We start from the raw sequence: 15,818 nt of genomic DNA on the forward strand, positions 1-15,818 counted from the left end.
GTGCAATCATTGCGGCCACGATGGAATGTGCAAACTTCGTGCATTGTTCTGCAAACCCCTGTGCAAGAAAACGTGCAAACCGCTGCTCTGTTCTTGCTCAAATTTTGTAGAGCGATCGCATTTTGGCGTCGACTTTACACTTGGCACAGTTACGTGCCTTGTTTGTAAGAAAAACGCAAATTTGCCTGCGCCCATGAAGCTGCAAACAGCTGCCGTAACTACGCAAGAATAAACCAGTGTCGCCGCCTGCCGTCAGCTTTAAAAAGCAGCGTCTTACGGAGGACGGTCGCCTGTACCAGGAGCAGGCAACACGCGGCAGCGCTCCTTGATATGCTGCTTTCTGCAGCTGACGACAGGCGGCGACACAAGTTTATGCTTGCGCCGTTGCGTCAGCAGCTCGCATTTTCATGAGCGCCGGTAAGTTTGCATTAAAAAAAAAGATCAGGCAATTAACTGTGCTGAGTGTTATACTAAACGAAGTAGACACCAAAATGTGGTCGTTCTGCCAAATTTGAGCAAGGATAGCGCAGCGGTGAGCGAAAAATGTTTTGCGAACGCGCGCAGCGAAATATTCAGGACCCAGCACATGACTTACGGCTTTCATATTTACTTCGACTTTGGATTCGCAACTATGAGAAACGCGGCAATGGCTCTGACGGCACCTTGCAATCTACGGCGGTGAACGAGTATCTAAACGCGAGTGGCATTCCTCTCTTGCTTGCGTTACGCCTGTGAAATCCGACAGCGGTGGCAGCATGTCGTCCGATCCGCCTTCAACTGAACGCTCGCCGACTGATGCGGAAGGAGCGGTTTGCCTCTTGCTTGCGGTGCGCCTGTGAAACGTGACAACGGTGGCAGCATGTCGTCCGATCCGGCTTAAACTGAACGCTCGCCGACTGGTGCGGAAGAAGCGGCTTGCCTCGTTTCGCAGGGGCCATCAAAGAAAATCGTGAAGCTCACAGGCGCCCGGAAACTCGCCGACCTCCACGAAAGCCTGCGGACGGGAGGGTTCGTGTACCTGATGACAGGCAACGATCTTCTAATACAGGTGAGCGTAAATGTACTGCGCGTTATGGAGCGCAAAGAGGATTTGGTCATTGTTTGGTTCATATGGGCAATGTAGCAACAGTATGCGTAGCGGAAATGTCGAGCACAATTAATAACTATTCCGTTGCCGCGCGTTGAACTGACAGATCGAGTGTTACGAAATTGCTCTGTGTCACTTCACTGTGCTGCCAACTACTAATATTTTTGTGTCGTCGCAGCCAATGCACTTGACCTTAAATTGAGAAGTGTAGTGCATACTTGCCCGTACGAACACAACGTTGCTCAACTATAATTATTGGCGTGTCGAGAAGCCGCAAGGAAACTAGCCTTTCCAGGACTTCCATCTTCTGAAAACTTGTGCAGTTGGTTTACTACTGATATTGAGGTCAGGTGTGCAATCGCTTCCCTATCTCTGGTAGGAGAGGGAGTAGTAACAGCTTCAGTCAATGTATTGGTGCTTTAGTTAGCATAACTGGTCGCAGTATGCCATATTCTGCAAACTTCTGCAACGTTTAACTAATAAAACAGGCAAGGCGAGGAAAACGGACTTGTTGTTTGCCTGTTCAATCTTTGTCGTCATTTTTGCGCTGCAACATTCACGCAGCAATGAAGTTAAATTGAACCAACTGAGGAAAAAAAATTGCTGGCATGTTCAGCAATAGGACTATGAAAACCTTGGGCAATCAGCAATATAGGTCTATCTTTGTGAAATCATCTGTTCTTATACATTGATGGTTGCTGACATTGCATAAATAAGCTTAGCCTTGTTAGCTTAATGCGTCCTGTACTTAGATCACATATGGGCAGCAGGATTAGTGCTGTGCTGTGCTGTGCTGTGATGGCTCTAAATAACAAACCTGTTTGGGACAGTACAGCAACCATAAAGAAAGGCTGTTTAATTAATCAATGCCTGTTCAATGTCCACAGCTTCACTTCTAATGTGCAAAACTATTGATAAACCATCTGGGTGTGCTTTCAGATCTTCCAACGACCGGTTGCAGTGCTACGTCGACATGGGTGAAAGCACGACGGTGTGTGATGGAGCATTGATTAACTTGGTTGTCTCCCCAAGCCACTCCGAAGCATCAGAGGCACAAAAAAAGCCGTATGCACCCGATCTTATTTAATCTGTACTCATGCATTAACTCTGTATAACATTAAAACCTGTCGTATGCTGGAAAGCTATAATACCGGTATTTAAGCAGTGCTTTAAAGAGCCCCTCACCAGGCCACATAGCTAATTTAATTATATGCTGGAAGTTGTTAGGTGCCCTCTTGGGAGCATTCTACTGCAGAAATTTTCAAATTGGCTCATTAATAGCTGAGATAGAAATATTGCAGTTCCGCAAACCCATGATTTAAAGAGGCGAGCGTCACAGCCAAAAAGAACGCTTGGATGCCCCTTGCCAAGCCACTAGTGGAGAAAAGGCTGCATGTTGTTCCATACATGCATGAAGTGGCCCACGATTTAAAGAAAGTGGCCAGCAGGTACAAAGTACCTATTATTTTCTTGGGTCCACGGAAGCTTACTGTCCTGTGCCCACGCATCTCAGACCCACAGAAGCTGACCCTTTGTGGTAAAAATCATACAAGGCCATATGTGACTTGCGCAGTCGGTATGCTGTACGAAATTCCACTTAATTGCGGCAAGGTGCATATCAGCCAGACAGGCTGTTGCACCAACGATTTGGCAAGGGAACATGAGCTGTCTGCCAGGAATAAGATTAATGCACATTTGCCTATGCACTGCAATTACCGCACGCGTGAGCCATATCTTTTCCATATCCGCATTCTTGGTAAAAGCAAAGATTGTCTGCATGAGAATTAATGGAGGCCTGTTTCATCAACATGAAATGTGACGTCTATGCCAGTGATACATCTGTGGCTTGAACTGAATTGAACGACAGTTTCTGCACTGTATGACTGAATAATAATGGGCAAACTTTTTTGAGTATTGTGTGGAAACATATGTGTGCACATGGCCACCTTCACCTATAAATATGAACCTGTTTGCTTTCAGTAAAGTAGTAGCAAGTGACACTCATTCCTGTCCTAAAGCTTTTTTCTGCCCCTGGTTGTGTCTTGACTTTGGGGAATAAGCTCATGGGAATTTCGTAAACAAATAAATGCATGCCATAGGGGCAATTCCACTATGTAAAAATAAAACGTTTTTTCCCCCTAATATCTTTATGTATCTATATAGTCCTAGTTCCACTTTTGTAGCATACCACTGTCCTTGTTAAATATTGGAATGCTCTGCTACTAATAGATATGACAAATGAGGTGTATTTATGAAAACATAAAACAAAAAGCTGCAAAATATTTTTTTTTATATTTTGTGCAGTCTAGACAGCCCACATTAACTGATGATATATGAAGAGCTTAAGAAGCACAATCATGGTTGTGACTCGTCAATCCTTCCATATCACCTTTCAAAGTCTTATCTGGCCTTGACATTTGTATCTATCTCAGTAGCTCAGATTTATGTAATGCTGAGGAAAAATTTGACTTCCTGTTTGAAATGATAGCCATGTTTCACAAAAAAAGCTTATAAGCAAAGGCACCAAGAAGTTATCAGAAAAAATACGTTCATTGAAATATTAATTCATTAGCCACCAGAAATGTGATGGGGAGTTAATAATGTTTGGATAAACACAAGCGGTCTAGTTTGTGTATTTGAGAACCAGGATCTTCTAGTATATTTTTGTTCTATCAAATCATCCTTGGCCTTTATCTGACCTGCTTTTGTTCTCTGTTTCTGGCCCCAAGACAATGCTAGTCTGGACTTGGCACTCTATGGCCCAGTATTTGTCCTTCACAAAGCAATACCCCTGTAGACGATGTAGCTAGCAACAAGTTTTCCTCAGAAGGAATGTTTGCAGGTGCGTCACTATGGTTGCCTATTTCACCTTGGTGGGGGAGCTTTTTGCTCATGGTACCAATGTCTGTGAAGGGCCCAATAATGCACCTTCCTTGTGCATGGTACCAATGCGAAAAGGGGGAGAGGGATCATGGTGTGTTGTTAAGGAGGTATCTGTACAGGGGGTGATAAAATTCCTCTTTAAATTTCGTTTTAACAGCCCATTCATGCTGTAACGAGTCATTTGTCTCAGTCAGTGATTTTTGCTGTTCGTACATCATTATCCTTGAAAAGCAATGGGCTCCATTTGCCATGGCAAATGTGCCCATATTTATCAAGAGCCCTTCCTGTATTCTTAGCGCGTCACTAACTATATAGTAGGTAAATTTGAGCATGTGGAGTGATAGTCTGTGATACCACATCTTTTGTTTTTCTAGCACTGGATTTTGTTGTTGATTTCAATGAATACTTCTCTTTTTAAGGCTGTCTGGTAGTGCGGTTGGACATGCGGGGAATGCAGTCAAAGGACAGTACAAGGAATTGTCAACGTACACACTGCCTCTGATGCCCATTGATGTTGCTGCACACCTCTGAAATATTACAGCAGGAGGCATGCCTGACAATCTTCAAAAGAAAATTGAATGGATTGCCTACAATTCGTCATCTCAGACAATGTAAGTCACAACAATTACCTGGATGCATTGGTCAGCAAAATAATGAGAACACACTCACAAAAATTCTATTCAGCCGGGTTCATCGGGCTAAGACCTACAGAAATTCGTCTCAGTCGGACTCACTGAGACTCACTTTCGAGATCAGTCTGAGTGAGTCGACTCATGCATCAGTTTGCCAACCTATGCCAGATGTAAATAAAGTTGGGATAGAATGTACTTAATGAGAATTCATTCCACAGTAAATGTCCCAATTATGTTCAGTCGTGTATTTTTCCCAACCTTGTATTGCAATATGCATGGTAAGCACAATGTTAATTAGAAAGCGTATTACCCTCCATTCTCATGCGGTTATGTCACTAAGGCAAGTGGGAGGTGTCTATAATCAAAACAAGTTTTTGTTGTCTAATTCATGATTATAACTTAGTTGCTGCATAGTTCCCCTTGAAAACGCTCGATAACCGAGGGGAAAAAAATTGTTTTCCTAAAGCTTTGCATTGGGGCAGTGAACAATGCGCAAATTGTGTGGTGCCTTTTTAAGTGTTTAGCAGTGTATATAGCATTGTTGGTTCGAAATGTTTTTATCACTGATACATCGTTGACTAGTTCTGGATTACAGTTCACTCATGACCTCGAGATTTAAATATTCAATGGCAATGTCGACATTGCAGCCCTGACCCCATTTTCTTTATTCTGGCTAACAACACGAACCCTGACACTAGCAGCGCTACATTTTATGCGGGTATACAAATACCAAGTGAATTGGATGGAAAGACAGTTGTGGCTAGATGAATTCGTACAGTGCTGCGTGTTTCATGTGAAATATGGGGGTTAGGCTACCAGGAGGGAAAGACAGTCATGGCTAGATGAACTGGTGCAGCGCTGCATGCATCATGTCAAATTTGTGGGTTCGGTTACCACCAGCAGCATTTCTTCTACTTCCATTCCTTTTCCTTCACAAAAAAGTCATGAAAGCTACAGAAAGGTTAACACTCAGTCATAATTTATGTCATGCTTCAATGGAGCAATATCCTCCGTGGTTTCCTTGCCATGAGTCTTGGGTTAATGAGTGGGCGAGGGCGCTAGAATGACGCGTTGAATAAAGCTTCTTTAGCTGCTGGTTACAGTTCTTATAGGTAGTGTACACCACAAAGGTAAACGGTACATAGACAGAAGTGCCGACTGTCAACTGAGATGTTATTATTCAATGTGCCGAATTTACACAAACAAGTGAAAGAGCTATCTGAAAAACATTAACTTCTGAAGATAGAACAAGAAAAGCAGATGAGTGGGCAAAAAATGAACTACGCTGGAAATTGAGATACAAAAAAAATATGATTGCATCACAAATAGAGGCCGTCCACGTGACTTCCAGAAAAACTTTAGCTCTTTTTCTGATAGGGCAGTCAGAAAGGTATCTGCAACGTCAAGCGCAAGATGTGGCATGTTGACTCCACATAAAAGGTTGTGTACGAAATTTCTCTTTCATGCGGCGCTTGTCATGGGGCAGACTGCCAGATGCCTTCATGAGAGGTTGTGCGAACATGCATATAATGTGCGCAATGACAGAGAAATTTTTTTTGGCACATCATACTAGCATGCGTGGCTGCACTCCTTTGTTTGAAAGAATGTCAGTTATTCACAAGCACAGGGATGGTCTTACCCATATCATACTTGAAGTAGCACAATTGGCATGGGAGCAGAGTGCATGCATCAGCAAGCCATCCATTGCCTTATCAGAAAGAGAGCTCAAGTTTCTGGGAAGTCAAACCTACAGCGAGCATTTTTTACGAAACTCTACATTTCTTCGTGTGCCTCTTGATGGTCTGCTTTGTTCTCTTTTTTAGTAGTTATTTTTCAGATAGCTGTATCACTATTTTGTGTATTCAGCAATAAAACCTCCATATGTAGTCAGTGCTTGTGTCTATGTCCTCGTTTAACCTTTGCACTGTACACTCACGATAATGGATCAACAACTAGCTTAATAAGCTGCCCTTGTAAATTCTTATAGGAGATGCTCCTTCAAGTTTGTATTCATGGCTAATTTTCCCTTGTGTGCATGTTTTAGTAATAAGCTAATTTGAAATGTTAATTAAAACCTTTTATAACATCTTGTTTGGTGAAAGTACTTTAAGAGTTTGTGAACTCTGGTCATGATTATCTGTTTATCTTGGCTGTTGCAGGACAAAAGGATTAAATGTTACCCCTGTCCTGTGTCAAATCCATCTGATCAATTCTCTAACCTCGGTCTTGTCACGCACCTAATGCTTTCATGGTGCAGTTTGCTTAAATTCTCCCATCTGATGACTCACTGTTCAACTGTTTGATATTATTTCATGGAAATGGTTGCGCTTCAATGCTGTTGCATATTGTTTCTTGTGTATTGTTTGATGTCGGAGGTTGATGCATGCTTTTTTAAACATCAGGTACCCAAGTAAATTGTGCAATGTTGCTGCAAGGAGCCTCGTAAACCAGTACCCAGCACTTAGGGACACATTGCACCTTGGCCATGTAAGAGCATTTTCTTATAACTTTTTTTTATTTCTTTTGCACTTTTAGATGTTAAGCATATCCAGGCCAAGGCAGCCGCATTTCGATAAGGGCATAATGCAGAAACACCCGTGTACTTAGATTTAGGTGTATGTTAAAGAACCCCAGGTGATCCGAATTTCCGGAGTGCCCCACTACGTCATGCCTCTTAATCAGATCATGGTTTTGGCGCATAAAGCCCCATATTTTTTTTTACATTAAGCATGCTGCCAAAGGCTTTCTTAGTACTTTGTAAAGTTTATGGCCATCCTTGCTTGCAGCTGTTCAGGTCTGTGTGCTTGTGATTGAGTAGAGATTTGGTGGTTTTAAAGCTTTGCAGCTTAACTAAATATGAAGATATCAACAGCACCTCTGCACCTGGCATGCATATGGCCACCTCTTGTAAAATTAATTGCATGCTCAGCTAAATATGTATTTGGTTAAATAATATATTTTTGTACCTGTAGCCGTTTTGACCAACACCAATACTGAAAGTAATTCTCAGATATTGTGTTGGAAGGTGTGCTAAAACAACTCACTTGGTACATTCTGGAACATGAAGGAAACAGTGCAAAAAGCAAGCTAAGGTCAGGGCAACTCCACGTTTAACTGTACTGTGTTTGCAGTTTCTTTCAAAACCTGAAAACTGGAAGTCATTGAACTGATTATTCAAAAGAATAGCGCAAAGTAGCAGGGACAAAGACAGAGGACGATGAGAATATTTTGCATAATCATGATTCTTTTGAATAATCATGACACACCAACTAGCCCAGCTTTCTGCTTTGATTGCAGTCATTGAACTGTTGATTAGGTATGTAAAGTCAATTGCTTTCATTTCATTCCAGTTCTCATGGTATATGTGCCTAAGAAACAAGTACAAAAACATGCGAAAGTGAATGCCACCAGGATGCCCTGAAGTCGATGCAGAAGTGAAAGCAAGAAAGGCAAGCGAAATTGTGACACATGCTCAAAATCTGGATTTTGAAGACGGGTGATCAGCTGCAAGTTTGCATGCATATTTCACTAGATAAACTGACTCTCCTTTCTTTGTTATGTGGCTTAGTTGAAACATTTAGTTGCTTCTCTTGATGTACTTGTTCGTTTCATTTACATTTTTTCTTTAAAAAATGCAAACATGCAATCCAGCTATAGCAACTATATCTGCAATGCTGTCACCAGAGATTTTGTAGGTGATCAAAGAACCAAAATATCATATCGCATCGCACCTTGAACCTAGAGTGAAACATTAGTTCAAGATGTAGTGGTAGGTGCATTTATAGACTGGTAATACAGCATTCATACTGTAATGTATATTGATATACATGCTAAGATGTAGCGAAAAGTGTGTGGCTATGCTGCTCTGACACTTCAGTTGTTTTAACCTTTCATTGATGAGTTCTGCATACAGCATACCAAAAAATTATAATTTTTCTTGCTGATTTTTGGCATTGAGTAAGAAGTTTCTTGTTAAATGTATTGAGCCAACACTGAATGACTGGCAGCTAGTGTCATTTGTCGGTTTAGAGCAGAAACACAGGATGGGAAAAAAAAGACAAGGGACTCGTTTTCTTTGGAAAGCACGGTCAGGGGAGACAGACCAGTGCAAGATCTGCTGTAGTGACCTCAGACACACAATGCAAAGAGCTCTCTCTATAGATTCCAAACACAGCCATATGTCGCTTGGGGAGAAGCCCACTTCTTCCCCTATACTATAACGGAGTTTCTACAAAATATCCTTTATTTTTGTTGATTATGCTTATTCTCAATGTCATTTGCACATTTAGGAAAATAATTTGTTTTGTATTTATATGCGTGGTCATTAAAGGGTTAGACAAATAAAGTGGTTCCAATGAATGTGAATGTATAACTTTAGCGACTCTAGTCGCAATGTGTTGATCATTCCACAATCTTTGTGAGAGCACGAAACAGGAACTAGGCAGCATGAAAATCACTCAGCAGTACCAAGAAGGAAGCTTCAGCACTTATACAGTACTGCAGAATACACTTCTTCTATGCTGTACCTGTGGTGTCCTTTTTATTATGTGGTCTTGATCCCACTATGGGGAAATAACTCTGCTTTGCAAGTGCATTGCAGTACTTTAATACTTTAACTGCTTGCTGCAAAAGGAAAGTGCCATTAGAGTATTACATAAGGATCATGTGTTATGAGGCAGTTGCTAGACGTGGTATGTCACAGCACTGAGTTGCCGGCGGCCATTATAATTAGCTGTTTTCTGTGGCATTGTTAACTTGACAGAACATAGTGAGCATTATTTGATCAATAAACAATACTACATAATTCTGGCCCTTATTTGGAACTTTGTCTCATCTCTGTGATGCGCGCAACCCGCTTTTGATGTTGCTGAGATGGAGTGACTCTTTGCAAAGCAGCAGGGTAGTTCTGTTAATGATGCTGTCATTCACACTTATGCAGATTGTTTAGTAGGCATTAGCTCAGTGCCATTCCCCCATAGAATCACAGCTTGCATTTCATTCATGTATAATAGAAACAGTCTGTAGATTTCATGTGAAAATGTGACATTGGAGGTCATTATGCTATAATTTCACAGCAGTGAGCCCCATTATTGGAAGACAGCTGTTGTCTCAAATTACTTACAGCAAAGTGAAGCCATGTACATTCTCGCCTTAACTACTGCAGTTTAGTATGGGCCACAATGACCAAAACAAACATAAATAAGGTTCTCATATTGCAAAAGAAAATTGTTCGAATAATCGCTAATGTTGATAATACAACTACCTCCAAGTGTGCTTTTGAAGCACATAACATTGTCCGCGTCAATCATTTGTATAACTTTAAGTTGTTACAAAAAATTTATTTCTCAATGGCATCCACTGCCGATTTTTATTCTACTCTGGCATCTTTGGACATGCGTCGTGCTAACATACTCACAAGACCTATTAATACATAGATTATACCATGTTTTCGCACTAATTATAAATTGCAAATGTTGTCTTATAACCTGCCCCATGTTCTAAAAGGGTATACCAAAGCTGAGCTGCGGAAATATTTTGTTGAAATGTGATTTTATGTGTTGAAATGTGATTTTATGTCTTTGCTAGTAGATGCTGCATGTTTGCTTGGTTATTACTTTTATTATTTCTGAACATAAGAGTGACCATTTCAGCGTTTCGATTTTACTGTTCAAATTTTGTGCAAAGATTATTAGACTCTGTATGCATAAATAGTGAATGTTTCTCTTTATTGAATGTGACTATTCTATGTGTGTCTGTTGAAGATTTCCTGCACCACTCGTGTGCTACTGCTTGTAGGGGTTTCCTGGACACGGTCAAGCTGTGCAGGCAGCTTTTTGCCAAATACCTACCCTCCAGTTGAATCTGGAAAATCAACTTATACTTATATCCTTATACTTATTTAAATATGTTCTGCCTATTGTGTATCCACATGTGTGGGCTTGTGATATGCCCTGATGGCAAGGCCATTTGTGGTTCGTTCAAAGAGAACATTTACGGATGCATTATAGCTATTCTCAGGCTCCTCTCTTCCTGCTGTAAACTGGATTCTCTGCTTATAAGAAATAAGTGTTCTTTGTGATTACTATATGTGCCCTTGCTAAAGGTTACTGTGATGTGTTCATGTTCTTATTGAATAAAATGTTTACAAAGTTTTAACAGTTGTGCTGTTCTTTCAGATCTTAACCGGAGCAGGCAGCATTTCACGCAAACATGGAGGCAGTGCTAATGGAAACATTTAGGAGGTGAGACAACAGTCTTTTTTGACAAATTGGATGAAATGATGGCCAAGAAGTTGCACTTTTGAAACATGGGATGTACTTACTATGCTGGCACCACGGGGATGTTGAACTGGCGCTATTTATAATGTCCGGTTTTGCATTTATCTGGCCTTTAGGCATATTTCTTTTTCTCCGTTAGCATCGATGCTGTATGATTGCTTTGTTTTGGTGAGATTGTAAATTTGTCGCTTAATATCAATATTGAAATTTAATTCCTCTGTCCATGTATGCCTCCATGGCATATCGAAATAAATGAGCCCTTTGTCGTGGCAAATGATTAAATCCTTATTCAAATGCCTGAAATGCTAAATTACCTCATAATCTGAAGTGAAGGCACTAAAATGACGGAGGACAAAGAAGAAACACACCCACAGGGCGCCACTTCCAACAGTGTTTAATCAGGAAAAAACGCCATTGATTTATACTAGAAGCGCAATCACAGTTTCTCAGGGTGCATTCGCATTCAGGTAAAGCAGTTCTTTGCGTAACATTGATATGGATGCAACACTTACACAGTTATCAGATGTTTCAATGATTCTTTCGGCCTCAATTATTAATCTAACCCATTTGTCACGGCTTCTGGCAACCACAGCGCAGGCGTGGAAGTCTGGCTTACATTTGCAATTTCTACAATGAATTGCCAGGTGGCCCTCCCTCCCATTGTTCACTTTGTTAATGTGTTGCCTCAGCCTGTCATTCAGGCACTGCTCTGTTTGGCCCACATACTTTTTACCACAATCTAAAGGAATCTCATAAACAACTCCTGCCTGACCATCTACAATCTACGTATTTGTTATCGTGTTTAGTAGCACAGGCCGGTGCCTTGCGGGAATAAGGGTTGGTCGTTCTACAGAGCTTAGAGAGCTTGCACGGGGCAGAAAACACGACATTTACGTTAGCTTGCTTCGCAATCTTTTTCAAATTATGCGACATGCGGTGTATGTAGGGTATGACAGCAACTTTTCTTTTTCGCGGGGCGACTCCTGGTCCGGTTGGCGGATTCGCGACTTCTTCAGAATTGTTTCCGCTACGGACACTAAAACAGGTTGCGGGTAGCCTGCCTCTTCCAGGCGGTCAATCTGCTTAAGAAAACTCGCCGCAGCTCGATGTGGACAGGACTTAGAAACATTCAGCAGGCACAAGTCACCCCGCGAAAAAGAAAAAGTTGCTGTCATACCCTACATACACCGCATGTCGCATAATTTGAAAAAGATTGCAAAGCGAGCTAACGTAAATGTCGCGTTTTCTGCCTCGTGCAAGCTCTCTAAGCTCTGTAGAATGGCCAACCCTTATTCCCGCAAGGCACCGGCCTGTGCTACTAAACACGATAACAAATACGTAGATTGTAGATGGTCAGGCAGGAGTTGTTTATGAGATTCCTTTAGATTGTGGTGAAAAGTACGTGGGCCAAACAGAGCAGTGCCTGAATGACAGGCTGAGGCAACACAATAACAAAGTGAACAATGGGAGGGAGGGCCACCTGGCAATTCATTGTAGAAATAGCAAATGTAAGCCAGACTTCCACGCCTGCGCTGTGGTTGCCAGAAGGCGTGACAAATGGGTTAGATTAATAATTGAGGCCAAAAGAATCATTGAAGCAGCTGATAACTGCGTAAGTGTTGCATCCATATCACTGTCACACAAAGAACTGCTTTACCTGAACGCGAATGCACCCTGAGAAACTGTGATTGCGCTTCTAGTATAAATCAGTGGCGTTTTTTCCTGATTAAGCATTGTTGGAAGTGGCGCCCTGTGTGTGTGTGTGTTTCTTCTTTGTCCTCCGTCATTTTAGCGCCTTCACTTCAGATCATGCTTAACCAACACGCCCAACTATCCATCCTTACCTCATAACTTTGGACATATTGCAGCTGTTTAGTATGCCTTGTAAACTGAAGCATAATGTTTCTCAAGGTTGGCCATTGATTCCAATTCAGCAAATCAGACTGTTGTCTTCTGTTTTTGCCAGGTATAGTCCATTGATGCATTTGAGGTTAATACAGTGATAGTAGTGAAATATTTGCTCTTGGTGTTTCACTCACTGTAGTGCTATGTGCTCAGTGTTTTTTTTTAGTTGTTTATAGTATTGCAGTTTATCATAACATATAATGGTGGCTGAATAACTAGGTATTTGTTGCACGTGCAAACTAAAATCTATTATGTTGTGAGCTTCCATCTTAGTGTAGAGATAGTCTATTGACTACCCAGGCAGAGGTCACAGCAGTTGCTGCAAAGGGTCTGGTTAAGTACCACGAGGTAGTTTCACCAACTCTTGTGATGGTAATCATGTACACCACCATTGTCAGTCTTCAGATGACTACCCTAGGCTGGGTCACTGTTGCCATTCCAAAGGGGTACCGCTGACTACCAAGGGGTACTTGCATGGAACACTGAGGTACTCGCATCAACTCCTGCTTTGGGAGTAATACATACACCTCAGTAGGTCTTGCGGGAGAGAGTCACTGGTACTGTGAGGGAGTCGCCCGCACTGTATTTCCAAGAGAGTACGTGTTACCACCCTGTGATGTGTGGTGCGCGACACGGTGCGGGGCTCGGGACGGTCGAGAGCAGACGAAGCGGAGTGCACGCGCGCCGAGCTGGAAGGAGGAAAAACGACGACGCCGAAGAGCGCCCGGCACGTGAACGCGCGGCGCAGGAAAAACAACAAAAGAAAAAGCTACCAATGAGAAAAAACCACGGGGCGTCGGGCAGCCAATCAGTAAATGCCAAATCGGCCAGACCACGACAAAAAGCGTGGTGCGCTGGCAGAACGGGGGGCGACACTCAAGAGGACACGCAGGGAGACGCCGGGGAGACGCCAGGATCGTCCCAGGAAACGACGGCAGGGGGAGGTCAACCACCGGAGCGGGCGTTGAAGACGGGCCGTCGGGTTCCGGTCCCGAGCCCACCAGGACTTCACCCGCCCGGGGCCTCCTGCCAACCTGTTCCTGTGCGTCGCCCGTCTACCTGAGCGTGCCGTCGGCTCCTCAAGGCCGGTGAGCTTCTGCGCCAGTGGGCAGGACGGGAACAGTCGGGCTTCGGGCCCGAGTTCTACGCCAGCTGCCCGGCCAGAACGCCACCCCCGTCTGCCGTGCCGCCTGCTGCCCGAGGCCGGCGTTCGAGCTTCCGTGTCCGTGGGCGAGAGGGGAGCAGTCGGGCTACGGGCCGAGCTCTCTGCCCGGCCAGAACGCCGCCGCCGTCCACTCCTGCCACCCAGCCGCCAGCGTTACCTCGCCTCGCCAGAGCTGGCGCGCTCCCGGCGCCCGGTCAGTCAGCCTATGCCGCAACCTTTGGTGAGACCGGCGCCACCCCTTCTGCCAGCTTGTCGCCGCGTTGCCGCGTCGAGACTGCGACGCGTCCCCGCCCTCGTGGCAAGCCCGAACTCGCACCCTCGTTAACCTCGTGCAAGCCCTATAAGAGCGTTCCTTACCGCAATGTCTTTTTTTTTGAGTGTGTATTTCAAGCATGTTTTCTGTTTCTTTTTATTTGCTTTATGCTTCTTTTGTGTGTGATTAAAAGTCTTTGTGTGTGTGTCCAAACCAACGGCTTTGTCCTCAATTGGGTTCTCGGAGGCTCCGCCTAAGAGAACCGCTAAAACATTGAGTACCCGAACCTTTGCCCCCATAAGTGGGTCATCACAAATTGGCGTCCGCGACAGGACAAAGCCGTTCGTTTGGATCCTTCTAGAGGCTAGGAACTATGGCTAACACAAGAGACTTGTTAGCATTAGCCGAACGCATGGGCCTAGAAGGTGCAGAGTTGAGGGCATGGCTGAACGAGCAGGAAGCGCGTGCGCGAGAAGAACGGGCAGCGGAACGCGAGGCGAAAAAGCAGGAGCTTATATTAGAGGAGAGAAACTTACAGTTACGACTTAAAGTCGCGGAAGCTGAGGGCAATCGTGACGAGACGAGCCAACGGCAGCTAGAATTGGAGGAGCGAACGCTTCAGTTGCGCCTCCAAATGGCGGCAACGGACGCTGCAAGGACAGCTGACCGAGGACCAGGAGGGAGTGCCCCATTCAGCGTGAATCCTCACAGTTTGATGCCGGGATTCAACGAAAGCCGGGACGACTTGGACGCCTATTTAAAAAGGTTTGAAAGCGTCGCCACCGGACAAGAATGGCCTAGAGACAAATGGGCCACAGCTCTAAGTTTATGCTTGAGCGGAGAAGCTCTGAAAGTCTTTGGACGTCTGTCTCCAGAAGACTCCCTCGACTACGATAAAGCCAAGTTGGCGTTGCTCCAGCGTTTTCGGTTTACGGCGGAAGGCTACCGGGAGAAGTTCCGACAGAGCAAACCCCAAGATGGCGAAACTGGAAAGCAGTACGCAACTAGGCTACTGAGTTTCTTTGATCGGTGGGTGGAAATGTCCAAAACCGAAAAAGAGTATTTGGCACTTCGCAACCTAGTGGTGACGGAACAGTTTCTGAACAACTGTCATCATCGGTTAGGACTCTTCCTACGCGAGAAGAGCTACCGCCATCTAGATGACATGGCCGAAGCTGCCGATAATTTCCTAGAGGCTCAGAGGCAGCCCAATCTGTTAGTGTTCCGGCAGAAATCGGAAGGCAGTAACCCTACGGAGAAAACCGGAAGCCCATCTGAGAGAGTTCCAATGCGATGCTTCGTATGTGGAAAACTGGGTCACGGGGCATCAGACTGCCGATCTAAGCAGAGGCAACCGTTCTGCGGGTATTGCCGTAAGCCCGGGCATGATGTCAAAGCCTGCACCAAGAAAAATGATTCCCCAAGGACGTCTTGCCTGTTGTCGCCAGAAGAGCGCCTGGAAGAGTCAAACGCAGCAGTCGTTGAACAAGACGTAGTTAGCACGGTGAAGACTCCCACGAGGAATGTGGCACGCAAGATGCCAGTGCTAAAGGGCTTCGTCTTCGGACAGACCGCATCAGTCTTGCGAGATACGGGGAGTAACACGCTGGTCGTG

General features: G+C 44.1%; 1 long non-coding RNA gene across 1 annotated transcript; it reads left to right on the forward strand.

Moving 5' to 3' along the window:
* Positions 1-631: 631 nt before the first annotated feature.
* Positions 632-10,758, forward strand: LOC142577277 (uncharacterized). The gene is made up of 5 exons (XR_012827037.1): positions 632-1,048; positions 2,027-2,152; positions 4,390-4,581; positions 7,005-7,089; positions 7,953-10,758. It is a non-coding gene; the product is annotated as an uncharacterized LOC142577277 (long non-coding RNA).
* The last annotated feature ends 5,060 nt before the right edge of the window (positions 10,759-15,818 follow it).

Source organism: Dermacentor variabilis, chromosome 1 (genome assembly GCF_050947875.1).
Source record: "Dermacentor variabilis isolate Ectoservices chromosome 1, ASM5094787v1, whole genome shotgun sequence".
Taxonomy (NCBI): Eukaryota; Metazoa; Arthropoda; class Arachnida; order Ixodida; family Ixodidae; genus Dermacentor; species Dermacentor variabilis.